This window comes from Schistocerca serialis, chromosome 1 (assembly GCF_023864345.2).
Source record: "Schistocerca serialis cubense isolate TAMUIC-IGC-003099 chromosome 1, iqSchSeri2.2, whole genome shotgun sequence".
Lineage (NCBI taxonomy): Eukaryota > Metazoa > Arthropoda > Insecta > Orthoptera > Acrididae > Schistocerca > Schistocerca serialis.
Genome location: NC_064638.1, coordinates 179870429 through 179888096, shown reverse-complemented (window position 1 = coordinate 179888096; position 17668 = coordinate 179870429). Strand labels below are relative to the sequence as shown.

Here is a 17668-nt window from a genome sequence, read left to right as displayed (position 1 = left end):
GTACGGTTCCAGACTGAAGCGCCTAGAACCGCTCGGCCACCAGCGGCCGGCGATTCCTCTTCAATCCATCTCCACAAATACTCTATTGTGAATACTACAGGTGTACTGCATTTCTTCTACTTCTTGAAGAGCTAACTCTATGGCAGCCTAAAATCCGCAGATACTAAATTTTTATCAAAGAAACAATGCAAAAACCCGCTTTATATACCACTATCGGCTGTAACGACCGTAAACCGTCGGTCCCTTCGACGTCGTTACAACCATCTTTGACTGTACTAATACGATTTCCAGAGACGTGGGGTCGTACTTCGATAAACGAGCACGCCCGGCCACGTGCTTCTCCCATGCTGCCTGTGTACTCTGGCCACTGCGCCACGCGGTGACTTGTTATAAACACTCCCGTGGCATAAGCTGGAAGCGGCGCGTCGCTCCAGCCTCGTGCCCTGTTGTTGACGTCGCTCGCCACGGCCATTAGACTCAATTAGGCGGCGCCGCTAACTCGTTTGGCTGCCCACACGCCGAGTTGCCTTCGCTCGGGAGGAATCGTACCCATCACAGACAATCACGGCCGAGCTGTGCTACGCCACACACGAGCCACCGCCTATTTGGGAGGCAAATTCGAATGTTCACCACACCAAATGCGCCATGGAGACCACGCGTGGGCTGCGGGATGATTCATCTTTAGTTAGTTCTTATGTTCGTTGTACAACCAAGCAGAACGCTTGAGTTCCAAACACGGACAACACGGTTGTGTATGCATCCTTCCTCTTACCACCCGTCAACACCTCTTAACGTGCATATCAATTCTCAGAATACAATCTAAGAAAAAAAATAAACACAACACGAGGGAATTAATGCGAACGGAACGGATATCGGGCCGGCCGCTATGGCCGAGCGGTTCTAGGCGCTTCAGTCCGGAACCGCGCTGCTGCTACGGTCACAGGTTCGAATCCTAGCTCGGGCATGGCTGTGTGTGATGTCCTTAGGATAGTTAGGTTTAAGTACACTTATGCTCATAAATTAAGGATAATGCAGATATATGGTGAAACAACGCTCTGGTGGGCGGTTTGCGGGTTTAAATCACCTCGGGGTATGACCACGCGGTGCATTTGACCCGCGGTCGGCGCGCGGTGGCGCTGGCAGCAGTCCACATACGCAAAGGTGTGTTGGTGCATGTCAGAGTACGGTGCAGCGAGTAAGTGTGCAGACGTTTCCAGACATGCTAATAGTGACTGTGTGTTGAAAATAGCTCAAAGAACACATTTTGATGACGTTATGAGGGGTAGAATACTACGGCTACTGGAGGCTGGTCAAACACAGCAGGTCGTAGCACGGGCACTCCGTGTGCCACAAAGTGTGATCTCAAGATTATGGCAAAGATTCCAGCAGACAGGAAACGTGTCCAGGCGCTACAGTACGGGACGTCCACAGTGTACAAGACCGATGTCTCACCATCATTTCCCGCAGACAGCTACGGAGTACTGCAGGTAGCCTTGCTCAGGACCTTACCGCAGCTGCTGGAACAGTTGTCTCCAGACACACAGTCTAGAGACGACTGAACAGACATGGTTTATTCGCCCGGAGACCTGCACGGTGCATACCACTGACCCCTGGTCACAGGAGATCCCGTAAAGCCTGGTGTCAAAACACAGTACATGGTCATTGGAACAGTGGTCTCAGGTTATGTTCACGGAAGAGTCCAGGTATAGTCTGAACAGTGATTCTCGCCGGGTTTTCATCTGACGTGAACCAGGAACCAGATGCCAAACCCCTTAATGTCCTTGAAAGGGACCTGTATGGAGGTCGTGGTTTGATGGTGTGGGGTGGGATTATGATTGGCGCACGTACACCCCTGATGCCATTGACAGAGGAACTGTAACAGGTCAGGTGTATCGGGACGTCATTTTGCACCAGTATGTCCGCCTTTTCAGGGGTGCAGTGGGTCCCACCTTCCTCCTGACGGATGATAACGCACGGCCCCACCGAGCTGCCATCGTGGAGGAGTACCTTGAAACAGAAGATATCAGGCGAATGGAGTGGCCTGCCTGTTCTCCAGACCTAAACCCCATCGAGCACGTCTGGGATGCTCTCGGTCGACGTGTCGCTGTACGTCTTCAAACCCCTACGACACTTCAGGAGCTCCGACAGGCATTGGTGCAAGAATGAGAGGCTGTACCCCAGCTGTTGGATGTTCTCCTGAGGGATATCTTCCGAAGTTTTGTCCCATCGACGCTTTAGATCGTCAAAATCCTGAGATGGTTGGACAGCCCTGCCCTTAATGCTCAAAACGTTCTCTATTGGGGAGAGATCCGGTGACCTTGCTGCCAAAGTACGGTTTGGCAAGCACGAAGACAAGCAGTAGAAACTCTTGCCGTGTGCGGGCGGGCATTACCTTGCAGAAATGTTAGCCCAGGATGGCTCGCTATAAAGGTTAACAAAACGGAGCATAGAATATCGTCGAGGTACCGGTGTGCTGTAAGGGTACCATGGATAAGAACCGAAGGGGTCCTGTTATGAAATGTAATGGCACCCCACACCATCATCTCTGGTTGTCGGGCCGTACGGCGCATGACAGTGAGGTTGGTATCCCATCGCTGTCCGGGGCGTTTCCAGATACGTCCTCGGCTTGGAATATCATTAATGAAGTTGAATATTGTCTTCGGTGATGACCCCCCTCTGGTTGTCATTCGCGGCATCCTTACGGAACAGCGGTATCTCGACGACGCTCTATGCTCCGTTTTGTTACCCTTCACGGCGAGCCATCCTGGGCTTACGTTTCAGCGAGATAATGTACGCCCTCGCAAGGCGAGAGTTTCCATCGCTTGTCTTCGTGCTTGCAGAACCCAACTTTGGCCAGCAATGTCGCCGGATCTCAACGCCACTGAGAACGTTTGGAGCTTTATGGGCAAAGCCTTCCAACCAGCTCAGGATTTTGACGATCCAATGCGCCAATTTGGCAGAGTTTGGCACGATACCTCTCAGAAGGGCATCAAACAACCCTATCAGCCAATGCCAAGCTGAATAACTGCTTGTATATGGGCCAAAGGTGGACCAGCGTATCACTGACTTCGACATAAAAGTTTTCTGGGTTTGGTACCGCGTCATAATGTAAAAACTACTGCTGCTATAGAAAAACCAACGTGGCCGAAACATTGGTTTTTCTATAGCAGCAGTAGTTTTTACATTATGACGCGGTACCAAACCCAGAAAACTTTTATGTCGACTGACTCTGGCCGCGGAAGCCTACGCAATTATAGTATCACTGACTTGTACAGTTTGTGAAGCTCTCTGTCTCTTGAATAAATACCCAATTTTTCTGAAATTGTGATCATCTGCTAGTCTGTACATGTACATGCATCTACCGATTTATGACCCACTCGGATAATTCCTTCGTGGTGCGTCTTTGTTTTTCTCCATAAAAGTGTATGTAGCCAACATACACCAAACAAAAAAATAAGTCACACTCACGAGAAATCACACTAATACCGTGTAACATTGTTTCCTATTTTGAAAATCGCTTCGAATCGGCGAGGAAGGAATCGACAAGTTTCTTCGGGTCTGACGCTTCCAACTGGAGCCACTCATTGAACATTATATTGCGTAGAGCGACCAAACTGCGGAGATAATGAATACTACGATTCATTCACTATTTGCAAATAGTCGCACACAAATTGCGCCATTTGATGTGGTATGGTGCGGGGGGAGGGGGGGGGGCGGGGGGGTTAGGTGATCACACCGCACTCCCAGCCGTTGTCAGTTTTCGTGACCTGCAGCCGCCGCTACTACTCTCTTCAATTGGCATCGCGAAGCTCGGTGCACTCCTTCCAGTCTTGCCCACCAAGGAAACCTCGCTGTCTGTACCGGGAATCTAACGCAGGTCTTCCGCATGGTAACAAGCGGCCCTGACCACTCAGATCCTGAGGCGGCCGCAGCTTCTTAGTATTACCGATGTGAAGTGCTCCAGATTTTCACCACTAATCTTGCAGTCAGATACTATCGCGTTCTTTCCCTTTGTTATGAGCATCATCTTATGTTTATCCACCTTTACACGCTAGAGTTCCGAATGCCCGTGGTCTTGTCTATGCGTAGTGGCTCCCAAGGCCAGTGGGTTTGTGCCGCGGCGTCCAAGCTGCATCGTTGAAATGCTTGTCATTGTATCGTGCCGCTCACAACAAGTTGTCTCGGCGGAATACAGATTCGCCGCTGCGGATGCTGTCATCTGCTGGTGCATGTAGTATACGTGCAAACGAAGCGGCGCGGCTGCTGCTAGGAGCAGTCGTAAATACATTTCCCATTTACGATCACCGCGCCGAGCGTCAACTTAGTTTGCGTGTATAATAACTACTGTGTTCTCACTCTTACACCTCTACCGCCACGACAATCGCGCTACACGAGCAATAGTCCCATCAACGAAAGAAAATAAGGGTAATAATCGTGTAGTAGCAAATTTTAGCACTGTGCTGCGTGGGAGTACTATTTCCTACAAAAGAAGGTCCTATTCATTTTTTCGCTAGGACTAAGTTTCCACGTTGCAAGGGGTAGAAAAATCGCAGATTATTAATCATATTGTTATAACATTATAAAATTAGTGTTTATCTTTAAATTATGTGCGTAAAAACAAATAAATGTGTGTCCCATGTTTAATAGAGCCGCATTAAGGAAAAAAGTGTGTCCTAGTGATGTAACAGGGTGGGGCTGGGGTAGATGTGCGAGAGAAGACAGATTTCTGCCCGTTTCTGCGCAGTTCCACTGACGAGGAACTCTTCAGTCCCGTCATTAAGCTGGTCCGATACTCCGCGGGTTCGTGATCTGATCACTACGTGACGACGCGTATCTGAATCGGACGGCCTCCTCACATCAATGAACAGAGAATCAACCCTGAAGCTACGATCTACTGCCTTGTGGATCTCGCCCAAAAAAGGGGCGCACAGAGTTTAACGTCCCATCGACGACGAAGTCATTACAAGACGGAGAACCAGCTCGAAACGGGAGAAGGAAACTGGTCGTTTAAAAGGAACCAGTCCCACATTCGCCTTTGCCGTTTTAGGGAAATCACGGGAGACTTACATTTAGGTGGTCGCACGGGAAGAGCAATTCTACCGACCACCAGTCCAGCATCACAACATTGCGTCACGTCTCACTGTTTCATCCAGCCGGACAGCCGAGGACGTTAACGCGCCACTTTTGGGATATGGGGAGTCAAGCCCGTCCAGGTTCGAATTCGCCTCGCAGATTAACGACGAGAACTGGTGAGCCAGCCAGCAAGCCAGACTGGATGTGGACTTTACGCGGTTCCCCACATCCAGCTAGGTAAATACTGGGATTTCGACGCTGCAGTCATGGACTGTGCGGCTGGTCCCGGCGGAGGATCGAGTCCTCCCTCGGGCACGGGTGTGTGTGTTTGTCCTTAGGATAATTTAGGTTAAATAGTGTGTAAGCTCAGAGACTGATGACCTTAGCAGTTAAGTCCCATAAGATTTTACACACATTTGAACATTTTTTTTTTTTCGAAGACATTTATGTAGATAAATTAAAACCGAACACCTGCCACAACGGGTCCGTGGAATTGTTCCACACGCGTTACGGCATTCATCCCACTGGGGGACGAGACGACCAATTTACGTTTCGTAGAACGCGGTCGACTGCTGACGGATCCACAACCGCACCAACTCTTGCAGTTCCTTGCCCAACTGAAACCGAGATCCACGTATGTCTTTTTCCGGTCGCCAAAGTTGTCAGAACCACACGGTAAACGATCAGGGCTGTTCGGACGAAATTGCCGTGTTTGTCAAAATCCCACAGCATTCCTGGGCATTTTGACTTTACAGCGCGTCGCAATTTCTGCAAAGAGTGTTCATAGCGTTGTGCATTAATTTTGTGGTTCCACTGCGGAGGAACTCGTCGAGCAGAGGGCCCTGCAGTCGAAGGAGGGCAGGAGGTCGTCATGACCTTACCTGAACGTTGTGTGGATAGCTTTGGAACTCTCTGGCATGGGAGACGTGGGGTGTTTCCACTGTTGGCACTGCCGTTTGCCCTCGGGCTGTCGTGATTTTATGCAAAAAGAGAACGAATTAAGTTTCATAGGATCGATTTTTGCGGAATCCAATTCGCTTCCTGTTTTTGCAACAAAATCGCGGGACTTCTGACTCCCGTTCGAAATTGGAGACACGAGACAATTCTTATACTAAGTTGTACAACATTTCGTGGTGCGGACATGTTGGCATATATAGCCCCCAGTTATTCTCTTTGCGCCGTGTAAAACGCATCGTCTGTTTCCTATTATTTTTATTTTTCTCATTGTTAAAGACCACTTATCGAGACGTGGCTAGCGGAAAAAGTGATGCAACAGACTGAAGATTTTTCACGCGGCATCATGTTTGTGGATAGTTAATAATTCCGAATATGAATATCGCGACAAGAAGAAGTTGGTTATCAAAGAGCTGACCAAAAAATTTTCAATACCAGTGAATGATGCTGGCAAAAAACATGTTGTCTTGAGCGTCAAAAATAAATTACTGCCGAAACGATGCCCTTTCACAAACAAAGAGCTGGCCAAAAATATTAAATATCAGTGAGTGACGTTGGGAAAAAAACATGTCTTCTACTTTGATAGTCAAATCCCCAAGATTGGCAAAGTTTTACAGAAGTTCGAAATACAGCGCGTACTTCAATGCGAGATGCTTTTAATAATTTCCACAACGAAATACTGTCTCGAAATCTGGCAGGAAAACCCGAACAGATTCTGGTCATACATAAAGCACACCAGTCGCAAGACGCAGTCAATACCTTCACTGCGCGGTAACAACGGTGAAGTCACTGATGACAGTGCCACTAAAGCAGAGTTATTAAACACGGTTTTCCGAAATTGCTTCACCAAAGAAGACGAAATAAATACTCCTGAATTCCAATCAAGAACAACTGCCAAGATGAGAAACGTAGAAGCAGATATCCACGGTGTAAAAAAGCAGCTCCGGCCGTAGTGGCCGAGCGGTTCTAGGCGCTTCAGTCTGGAACAGCGCGACCGCTACGGTCGCAGGTTCGAATCCTGCCTCGGGCATGGATGTGTGTGATGTCCTTAGGTTAGTTAGGTTTAAGTAGTTCTAAGTTCTAGGGAACTGATGACCTCAGAAGTTAAGTCCCATAGTGCTCAGAGCCATTTTTTAACAAAGCAGCTTAAATCACTTAATAAAGGCAAGGCCTGCGGTCCAGATTGTATACCAGTCAGGTTCCTCTCAGAGTATGCTGATAAAATAGCTCCATATTTAGCAATTATATACAGCCACTCCCTCACAGAAAGATCCGTACCTAAAGATTGGAAAATTGCTGAAGTCACACCAATACCCACCCACCTACATAGGGAGAAATGATCATTACGATAAAATCATAGATATCAGGGCTGGCACATAAAAATTTAAGTGCTCGTTTTCCCCGCGTGCCGTTCGAGGTTGGAACGGTAGAGAGACAGCAAGAAGGTGGTTCACTGAACCCTCTGCCAGGCACTTTATTGTCAATAGCAGAGTAATCACTTAGATGTAGACGTAAATTACTGTCGAAACGAGGCCCTTCCGCAAACATTTCACATTTCCACCATCGTCTACTCTTTTGATTTATCTCGCTATCTATTCTCACTGCACAAGCCGCGGTCCCAACAAGGTAGGCCATATTTCGCAAATATCAAGGAACAAGGCATTCAAAAGTGTACACGACACGAAGTATCTAGAGTTCTAGACTGTCTTTATACAGTGTCTAGCTACATGTCTACAGATATTCGCTCTACAATGTCTGTAGCAAATTTCTCTATTCTGTATACAGGTGTGTTCTTACGATTACACTTCCGTTGCTGCGCAACCTGTTTCGCTCTCGGTGCAATACGGACGAGTGCAGGTGTAACCGGCAGGTGTAACCACGACAAGGTGACAGACTGTTATTAGCATTGCGGGAGTTCCCGCTTGCGCAAGTCGCTGTCGGTCTGTCGTTCCCCAAGTGTCCTATTGGCGAAAACACACACGCTTATCGTGCGACGACCGCCGCGCGGCCTGAATGCGTTCGCGCGCGTCTCAGCAGAACAAAAGGCCGCCGTGGGACGCCTCGCTTGTTTCGCCTCTGTTGACATTTGCCCCCTCCTGCCACTTCTTCTCATACACACACTGCACAGCATGCTCGGCCACAAATTAAACCGAAGACAGCTACAGCAACGCGCATTGTCTGACCGTTTCTTACGCAACCCTGTGCTTACATAACGACATATTATTCGCTTGGCTTCTCTCTTTTGGATACCCAACTGCCATAAAAGTATTCCACTAAAGGCGCTTCCGTGTTCGAGGGCAGTAAAAGGTAGCGTACCGGCCTTAATTATCAAACCATGTTATTACACCTTTCTATTTTTCTTTCGCTTAGGCCACAGTCCCGCTGCGATCGGAGGGTCGGCGGCGTGGTTACAACGGATTTGGCAATGTTAGTCGTACGTCTAGTGTGAATCGTGAAATAGTGCGGACTGTTTCAAATGTCTGCGACGTGTGGAACTGAGGCGGAACGTTGGGACCAGACCGGTATTCACCTAGCGGGATGTGGAAAACCGCCTAAAAACCACATCCAGGCTGGCCAACACACCGGCCCTCGTCGTTAATCCGCCAGGAGAATTCGATCCGGAGCCGACGCACCTCCCCGAGTCCAGGACGTGGCGCGTTAGCGCTCTCGTCTACCCTGGCGGGTAAACAATGTTATTACACAGTCCGTCCAAAAAGTTCCGAGGTAGATTTTACTTTTGGCGTACAAGCGACGTCAGCGCAGTAACTACAGTGGTAGGTTGAACTACGAATAACAACAGTGAGCAAGAAAAATGCATTCGACCAGGTAGTTGTGAGCAGGCAGTGTTAATGTCAGATGCAGGGCAAAACTGCAAAATAATCGATTTTTTTGCGTAATTTATTAGATTGATTGTTTAAGAATAAGATCGCAACCTTTCATAATCGGAGTCCGGCTAGAAATATGTTTTAAAACAGTTTGTTTGGGCGTTTGCGCCTGCCACGCCCCCTTTCCTACGTTGTGATCCACACTTTCTCTACGCTAGAAATGTTTTGTGCTTTAATTTTTCAAAAAATGTTCAAATGTGTGCGAAATCTTATGGGACTTAACTGCTACGGTAATCAGTCCCTAAGCTTACACACTACTTACCCTAAGTTATCCTAAGGACAAACACACACACACCCATGCCCGAGGGAGGACTCGAACATCGGCCGGGACCAGCCGCACAGTCCATGACTGCAGCGACCTAGACCGCTCGGCTAATCCCGCGCGGCTTTAATTTTTCGTTCACACAGTCTAAACATACTGCAGATGAGTCTAGAAGGCTGTGAGGAAAATTACCTTCGCTTCCTCCTTTGTTTACACCGTCGTTTGTTTGAATAACACGTGCTGTAAACTTACTTCAGTGTTTAGTTTTGCACATTTCAACCTGTTTTGTCCGAACTGGGTCGTAGCAGTGGACGCATATTCAAAAGCTTGAGAAAATCTCGAATTTCACGTGTAAAGGTACAGGAAATTTAAAGAACAGTGTTACAGATGCTGTTCCTAAGTGTTTTGCAAAAACAGACATAATGTCTTATGGGATAACCGCAATCAGTGATTTTATAATGTTACTTAAAATCCGTCTTGATTGCAATTTTTTTTTTTTTTTTTTTTTTTTTTTTTTTTTTTTTTTTTTTTTTTTTTTGCAATCAAGACGGATTTTAAGTAACATTATAGTTCCTAAGTGTGACGAACAATTATTTTCGACAAAGTCAATGACTTAATCTTCAGGCAGAAGCCAGTGGTGGCAGCCATAAAACCACAAACACGGTTTGCCACTTGCTGTTTTAGATGTTATAAAACCAACTTTCAGGTACCATGCCAATCCCAAACTGGTGAAACAATGTGTACGTAGGAAAACACAGATTACAAATGAGAGCTACAATCACCTTATATGGATGCGTCGTTCAAAGCAGTATTTGTGTCATTGTTGTGAAGATAACTGCATGTGATGTCTGTCTAGTGTTCAATAGTGGAAACGTAGGTAGGATCAAGTGCCTGCAGAGATTAGGATTACACCCAGGTGCACTCACGCTGAAGATACTCAGAAGCATCGATGGAGCGCGACTGGACAAAGCTCAGGCAGAACATTTTAGATTTTGATTTGTTTGCATGTTTGTAGCCAGGAAATTCAGTATCTGATCTGGCTGCCTATACGTTATAAATTATAACTATGATGCTGCTGGCACAGAACTCGACAGAAAACTATGGGTAACATTGAAGAGAGCTTGCACTGGGCATGGACGATTTGCAGACTCTCCTTACAAATGGGGTGCTACAGAGCCTCCGGTTTGGGACTGTGGGGCTCCGAACCAGGCAGTCAAGCACGTTAGAGATGAATGCCTCTTGCGTTCCTACCAGGCGAGTTGAAGCGACCTCATGAAAGCTGATGATACGGCTCTTACCTGGCTTAGGAATCAAGATATTGACATTTAGTCTTATATGCAGTACTGTATTTTTATATTCCTGTTACACATAGAATTACTGATGTTATATACCTGTATTTTTAAACTGCATGTGAGTCACACGAATAAATAAGATAAAAATCAGGCAGCAGAAGAAAAAAATGCAAAAGCTGGCTAGGCAAAGGAGGCAGGGGAAGAGATTTCTCCAGAAAGACCCGCCCCCGGTAGCTGAGTGGTCAACGCGACAGACTGTCAATCCAAAGGGCCCGGGTTCGATTCCCGGCTGGGTCGGAGATTTTCTCCGCTCAGGGACTGGGTGTTGTGTTGTCCTACTCATCATCATTTCATCCCCATCGACGCGCAAGTCGCCAAAGTGGCGTCAAATCGAAAGACTTGCACCAGGCGAGCGGTCTACCCGACGGGAGGCCCTCGTCACACGACATTTCATTTCCAGAAAGACGAGAAAGAGAATAAAGATTATGGATGTGGACAGCATTAGTCACTAGAGGTATAGCGATATGGTCAAAAATTGAAAATAAAAACTTTAAATGCGAATTGCCGTAAAATGAGTTTTTGAGGCATTATGTATCTTTTCTCAGGAAAGCTAACATTCTGAAATTTGGGATTACTTACTGAATAATGCTGTGCAGCACTTTTTCGTTATCTTTTTTCCAAGATAAGTTCTCCTTTAAAATTTGAGAAAAATAGAGTAGTCCCAGGTAACACAAAACTGAAAAAAAATAATTTAAAAGCAACTATGACCTTAAACACAGATCTGTTCCACATGTTTTATTAGCCTCCTATGCCGATGTACACTGTGAAATTCCAGTTTTATTGCTTGATTAGTTTACTAGAAAAAGGTTCATTATAGAAACAATAATAATTAAAAATTCAAATCCTTATTAAATGTATGTCGAAGCGCAATTTCAAACAAAAATGAGAGAGAATACGAAGCATTATGTTGTACACAGTAGTCTCAAGTTTTACTATTTTAGCTGTATCGTTTTTGGAGACGTATGTTTAAGTACAAGAATGCATTTTGCCCTACGTCTGTCCTGGACGTGCGACCTGCAGTGGATCAACGTCGTTGGATCACAAATCGCAGTGGGACAACGTTCCTACATCAAGTGTTGAAGACATTTTCCAGAATGTTACGAAGAAGAGAAAAGTGTGTGCAAAGTCTGCCTCGCACTCCTTGACTCCCGAACAACAGCAAATGGTTCAAATGGCTCTGAGCATTATGGGACTGAACTGCTGTGGTCATCAGTCCCCTAGAACTTAGAACTACTTAAACCTAACTAACCTAAGGACATCACACACATCCATGCCCGAGGCAGGATTCGAACCTGCGACCGTAGCGGTCGCGCGGTTCCAGGCTGTAGCGCCTAGAACCGCTCGGCCACACTGGCCGGCGAACAACAGCAGCGACTCGTGGACTTCTGCCGCTACTCTATTCAAATGCAAAACGCAGACAGTTCTTCTCTGGAGAAGAAGGAGTTTTCTGACAGTTTCACGCGGTTGTATGAACGTGCTGTGCGTTCTACTCAAGTGGGGGAGGGGGAGACTATATTGAACAAACACTTGTAGTATTTATAACACCATCTTAACGTTCCTCTATTATTTACAAGGGGGCTTTCAGTAAATAATGCATCACATTTTTCTCTGAAAGCAGGTTGGTTTTATTCAGCGTTGCAGTACACCATTATATTCCTCACTCTTTTTTCAACATAATCTCTGTTCAATGTGACGGTCTTACGCCACCTTATTGGGAGGGCCTGTAAGCCCACGTAGTACCGCGTGGGGCCAACGTCTTGCTCCCTGTGATCCACACACTGCTTCCTGTGCAGCGCATCCTTCAATGGGCCAAACCGATGGAAGTCGGAAGGCGGAAGATCCGGGCTGTAGGGTGCATGAGGAAGAAAAGTCCAATGAAGGTTTGTGAGCTCCTCCCGGGAGTGCGGACTTGCGCGAGGCCTTGCGTTGTCGTGTGAAGGAAAAGTTCGATTGCATTTTTTGTGGCGAGGAACACGCTGAATTCGTTTCTTCAACTTCCTAAAGATAGCACAACACACGTTCGACTTGATCGTTGCACAATGAGGGACGACATCAAACAGAATAACCCCTTCAGAGTCCCACAAAACCATCGCCATGAATTTAGCGGCTGTGGATGCGGCTTTAAACTTTTTCTTCGGAGGTGAGGTGGTGTGGCACCCCTCCATGGATTGCTGTTTTGTTTCCGGTTACAAGTGATGAACGCATGTTTAATCGCATATGACGACGTTGGACAAAAAATTGTCACGATCTGCTTCTAACGCACGCGCAAGCAATTCCGCACAGATGGTCCTTCGTTGCTCATTTTGGTCTTCTCTTAGGAACCCAGCGGACACACACCCTTGAGTATCCCAACTGGTGAGCGAGTGTGTCGGAATTACCAACTGAGACGTGCAGCCAGGTGCTTGAATATAATCCGTCGATCGCCTCGAATGAGTGAGTGTCCGCACGTTCCAACATTGCAGTAGTCACAGCTGTGTTTGGGAGACCTCACATGTTTGGGGGATCTTTTGGCGATGATGATACAGGCCTCGTCCAACGACTCAGAGTGCTTTTGTTCACTGCCAGGTACCCGTAGACATTCTGTAAGGGCCTGTGAATATCAGCATTGCTCTGGTTTTCCGCCAAATAAAACTCAATGACAGCTGTCTGCTTGGAAGGCACCTCCGTTACAACACGCCATTTTGAAGGGTACGTATAGCGCTGTCACCTATCACCAGTTCATGAACTTACAGGGGCTGAACCCGGAATTTTCCATGATGTTCCACAACAAATTCCGCATTTTTTCAAACGAAATAGGCAGAAGAAAAAAACAAGTGTTGCATTACTTATTGAACTTCCCTCGTATTAATCCAACCTCGAAACCATTTTAGTGTACTGCTGACAGTGTTGCAACCCTCTGCCTGTCGGATGACAACACTAAATAAGGGTACCTAACCCCTTGCAGCTTCTGTACCAGCGCCCCAAAGTAGTTTTCCCTTGTCTGCCACAATCCTCATCAACAACGCAACGAAACTGGATGGTAAAGGCCCACTTCTAAACTGCCTTCAATCAAAATCACCAACGAAGTACTATACTTTCCACACATTCGTTATATTCGTCTACGCTCGACACTTACACATAATCAGACCCTCCGGAAGGCATTTCTTCCCTATTTGCGAATTATATTTACGTTTTTTAAACACTGTCTTATGCAAAAACACGAAGTATTTCTATTTAACATTTTGAATATTCCTTTATCCAAACGTATTTCGACATCCATGTGTCATCTTCTGTGGGTCTCGATTTATTTTTGAAATTATATTACTTGGCTTGTTTTTATGCCTTTTTATCGTTTTGACAGCACGTCACGTCATTTCATGTGTTTCGTCCAGGTGTGCGTCTCTTGCGAGTTGTAATCACCGAAAACATAACATGCTGTCAAAACGATTAAAAGGCATAAAAACAGGCCACTTTAACAAGTGATGTAATATCATAAATGAATCGAGATACCATAGAAGGTGACACATATATGTCGAAATAAACTGAAATAAATTGGTTTTTGCGTAATCCGCAGTTTAAAAAACACGAATGTATACATGTATTCGGCAAAGGCGTCTACTCTTGTTTGGGTTCGATTACTATGCAGTAGTTACGTTAAATTAAACCTACGCAAGACAAGTGAGTAAACGCAAGTGTCTTTTTACCTTATCCGATGACACGCATGGTCTCATAGTGTGTTCTTTTTCTGTTTACAGTAGGAATAACAATCACCCGAATACTCGTAAAAATATCCAACGCAAATATTGGCAAATTCAAATGCCAGTAAGACAAATCACACACACCGAAAGAGAGAAACGTGCCTTTTTTGCAAAATAGTGTTTCAGTTCCGTATTAATAACGCATATTCTGTAATTTGAAGTCCGGACTTCTAGCAAGGTGGTGCCTTTCAGTGAAAATGGGTATGAAAATATTCCACCTTTATTATTAACCCTGCAGCTAGCAATATTATCTTGAGTATATTTGGGCAGTCTTTCGTTTCAGTATTATCTGTTTTCCACAGATCTTTTTTAGGACCTATCACGCTCACTGAATTACGGTATTACCAACCGGCAATTATGTTCCCACAAAAGTCGTTTAACCGACATTAATAATAACCTGAAGACATTCTACAGACGATGTAGTTATCTATAAGAGTAATGTCTCGTTGCTGAAGTTCAGTCAAGTAAAATTCTTTAAAGGAAACCATGGCCTTTTTCTGTAAAATTATGCTGTTAAAAACCAATATTGCAGCTTCGGTCGCGTGGCCATTATCAAGTGGATTACTGCGAAATTGTGCATCACCACATGTCAAGCCATTAAAAATATGACAGTTGCTCTCTCATACTACCCGACTAATCGTACTGGGGAAAACTGGGGAACGGGGGGATCTACAGTGGGACGTGAACTGTGAAATTCGAACCACGTTTAGTTCCCGCAGAATTCTCAGATCACTGTGGGCGAAGGCTACGTTAATGGCAGAATGAAAAATTCCCTGCCCCAACCGGGAGACGATCCCGTGAGCTTTCGGTTTCTAGACGTGCGCTTTGCCACAAGACCACCAGGTTCTTCTAGTTTCTACGATGTCGTGTGACTAGGGCCTCCCATCGAGTAGGCCGTTCGCCGGGTGCAAGTCTTTAGATTTGACGCGACTTCGGCGACTTGCGTCAAGTTTCTACGATGAAGTCCTATCTGGAAAAAAAGAGCTGCTCAAATACCTTCTTCTAGATTAACTTCTAAAAAAAGATCAGATCTGTTTGATGCTATTTCGAGTTGGTTTTCTAACCAATTGCTCAAGGTTGTGTGTTGAGAGCACTCCTAGGATAACTTCACACGAATCTTTGCTTCTGCCCCCTGTGATAAACGTGTCAATGGATGCTAGATTAAAGTCTCCACCTATAACTAATGGATAATTTGGATATTTAATTCCTATATACTCAAGACTTTCCCTGAAACGTTTTGCGACGTTTGTTGCGGATGCTGGTGGTCTATAAAAACATCCTAATACAACGGTCATCCTAATACAATTGGTCATATGTCTGCTTGACTCAAGGGTGAGCGTTACAGAAATGCCGAAAAACCTGAAGTAGCAGACGTATGAAGATCAGATGTCAATTACCTCGCGAAATGCATGTCGTAAAGTTACAGGGAACAGTGTAAAATGAAGAATATAACATTACACTACAGCCCTTATGTATTGCTCCCATAGGGCTCACGAGGACAAGGTTGGACTAAGAACAAGATTAGATGCACGAGGGCATTTAAAAATCATTCTACTTCGCTCCATGTGCGAATGGAGCGGGAGGAATCATTAGTATTTGGTACAATGAGAAGAAAACTCTGCCATGCTCTTCAGAGTGGTTTGCAGCGAATGGATTCAGATGAAATAACTGTGACTGTATTTCTCTTTTTTCATAATTAAATCTGAGCAATTGGAACATGTATTTATCCAAATATTTTCGATAAGCAGTGACCTATTTACCATTAATTTCAAGAAATGCGCGTTTCTGTGTCATGATAATGTGTCGCTGACATTCTGCAGATGGATACAATTCTTTAAGTGCACGTATTTCATGTTTCCGGTGATAGTCCAATCACGACAACGGTCGCTGCAATCTTTTTTGCTTTCGCTTTGAATTACGTATTGAGTGAAAAGTAACATTATTTTCCAGTGGACAACGTGTCCTGGAAATTATATTGTCCTCATTGATGTTATCTCGCTATTGCGCTATAAAATTATGCCATCACTGATATTGTTGGACCAGGTGAAGGTTGGTGAATCTCGTACTGAAGTTTTAATGAACGCACTGCAATATCTGGAAACGTTTTGAGACAGACGCTTCCTATGAAAATGACTTCTTGTCAAATAAACGTCAGTCGATGTTTTGAACTACTATTGGTGCAAGTATTACAGCCTGCTGTGCATAAAATAAGATTAATAATTCTGTATATGACAGAAGTGTTCAGTTATTGCGTGGTATATCACCAAATGCAAATAATTTTCTCTCGGCAACTACATTTATTTCCCTATCCTTCGAAAATTAGTGACAACGCTTTAGAAACACAGCGAGAGATTCAGGCGACAAATTTACAGATTCAGACATTAAGACACCAAATATTTGGAAGATAGGTAATCTGAGCGTTTCTTTCCAGCATCTCAGGACCGCGCTGACGTACGCATGGCTGTACCTGATTGTTGTTTGCAGATCTAACCAAAGATGTAGCTTAAAGTGCGTCGGCTGAGATAAAAATACTTACCGTGATTACTGGCAGTATTTCCAAGATGCACGCAAAAGCCAGCTTCGGGAAGGAGACAAACACCTCTCCACACAACACTTCGCTCTTCACGACTGACAACTTTTCTAAAGGTTAGCCGCAGGTTCCCCCCTCCTGTCTTCTGCCTTTATCGTCCTTCAAACACCTTCAGCGGAAAGACTGCACACTCCGCCCGCCGTGCTATGAGGGACGCAATTTCCTATTACGCAGCGCATCTTTCACACGCCGCGCAAACAAACATAACAGACGATGTTTTCCTTCTCTCTTTTCCTTTGTCAATAGCGGTTTTTTTTTCTAGTGTGACTACTGACGTGGCTACGCAGGGGAATTTCAAACCATAGATGATCACGCATAGCGCACTGGCTCAGAATGCCAGCATCTTTGCTCAGTGTTTAGTTCCGGCGGTATACAAGAAACTCTTAAGAGTTCACACCTTATCGCCACAGTACCAGTCTAAAATGACATGGAACTAAAGCTAAATAAAAACAAATATGTTGAAGGCAGCGTCTAAATACGTTAATACTTCCTAACAAAAACTCAGCTCTAGTTTCAAACTCACAGAGGTTGACGATGACGCCTGAATTAAGCCCTACTCCCTAAACCCTGGTTTCCTAGCCACTTGCCTTTGTTTGGTCTCAACTTCATATCTCTGTTTCTCTCGTTTTTCGTAGAAAGTCCCACCATCGATTTCGGAGTCACTAATAGTTGAACCACTAACGAAAAGCTTTTGGCGCTGTTCGTCAGTCATCTGAACTTCATTTTGTATTGACTGCAGATCGTGCCCATTTGTATACTCTTCTCCTCGCAGCTTGTACTGCCCATCAAAAATTTTCAAATCATTAACTCATGAA

General features: G+C 45.3%; 1 protein-coding gene across 1 annotated transcript in view; it reads right to left on the bottom strand.

Annotated features, from left to right (window-relative positions):
- Nucleotides 1-16947, bottom strand: part of LOC126465188 (leucine-rich repeat-containing protein 15-like) — a 167760-nt gene extending 150813 nt beyond the window's left edge. Inside the window, exon 1 of the mRNA XM_050096288.1 lies at nt 16800-16947. The gene's annotated coding sequence lies outside the window, so the exon portion shown is untranslated. The remainder of the gene's footprint in view (nt 1-16799) is intronic.
- Between the last annotated feature and the right edge of the window lie 721 nt (nt 16948-17668).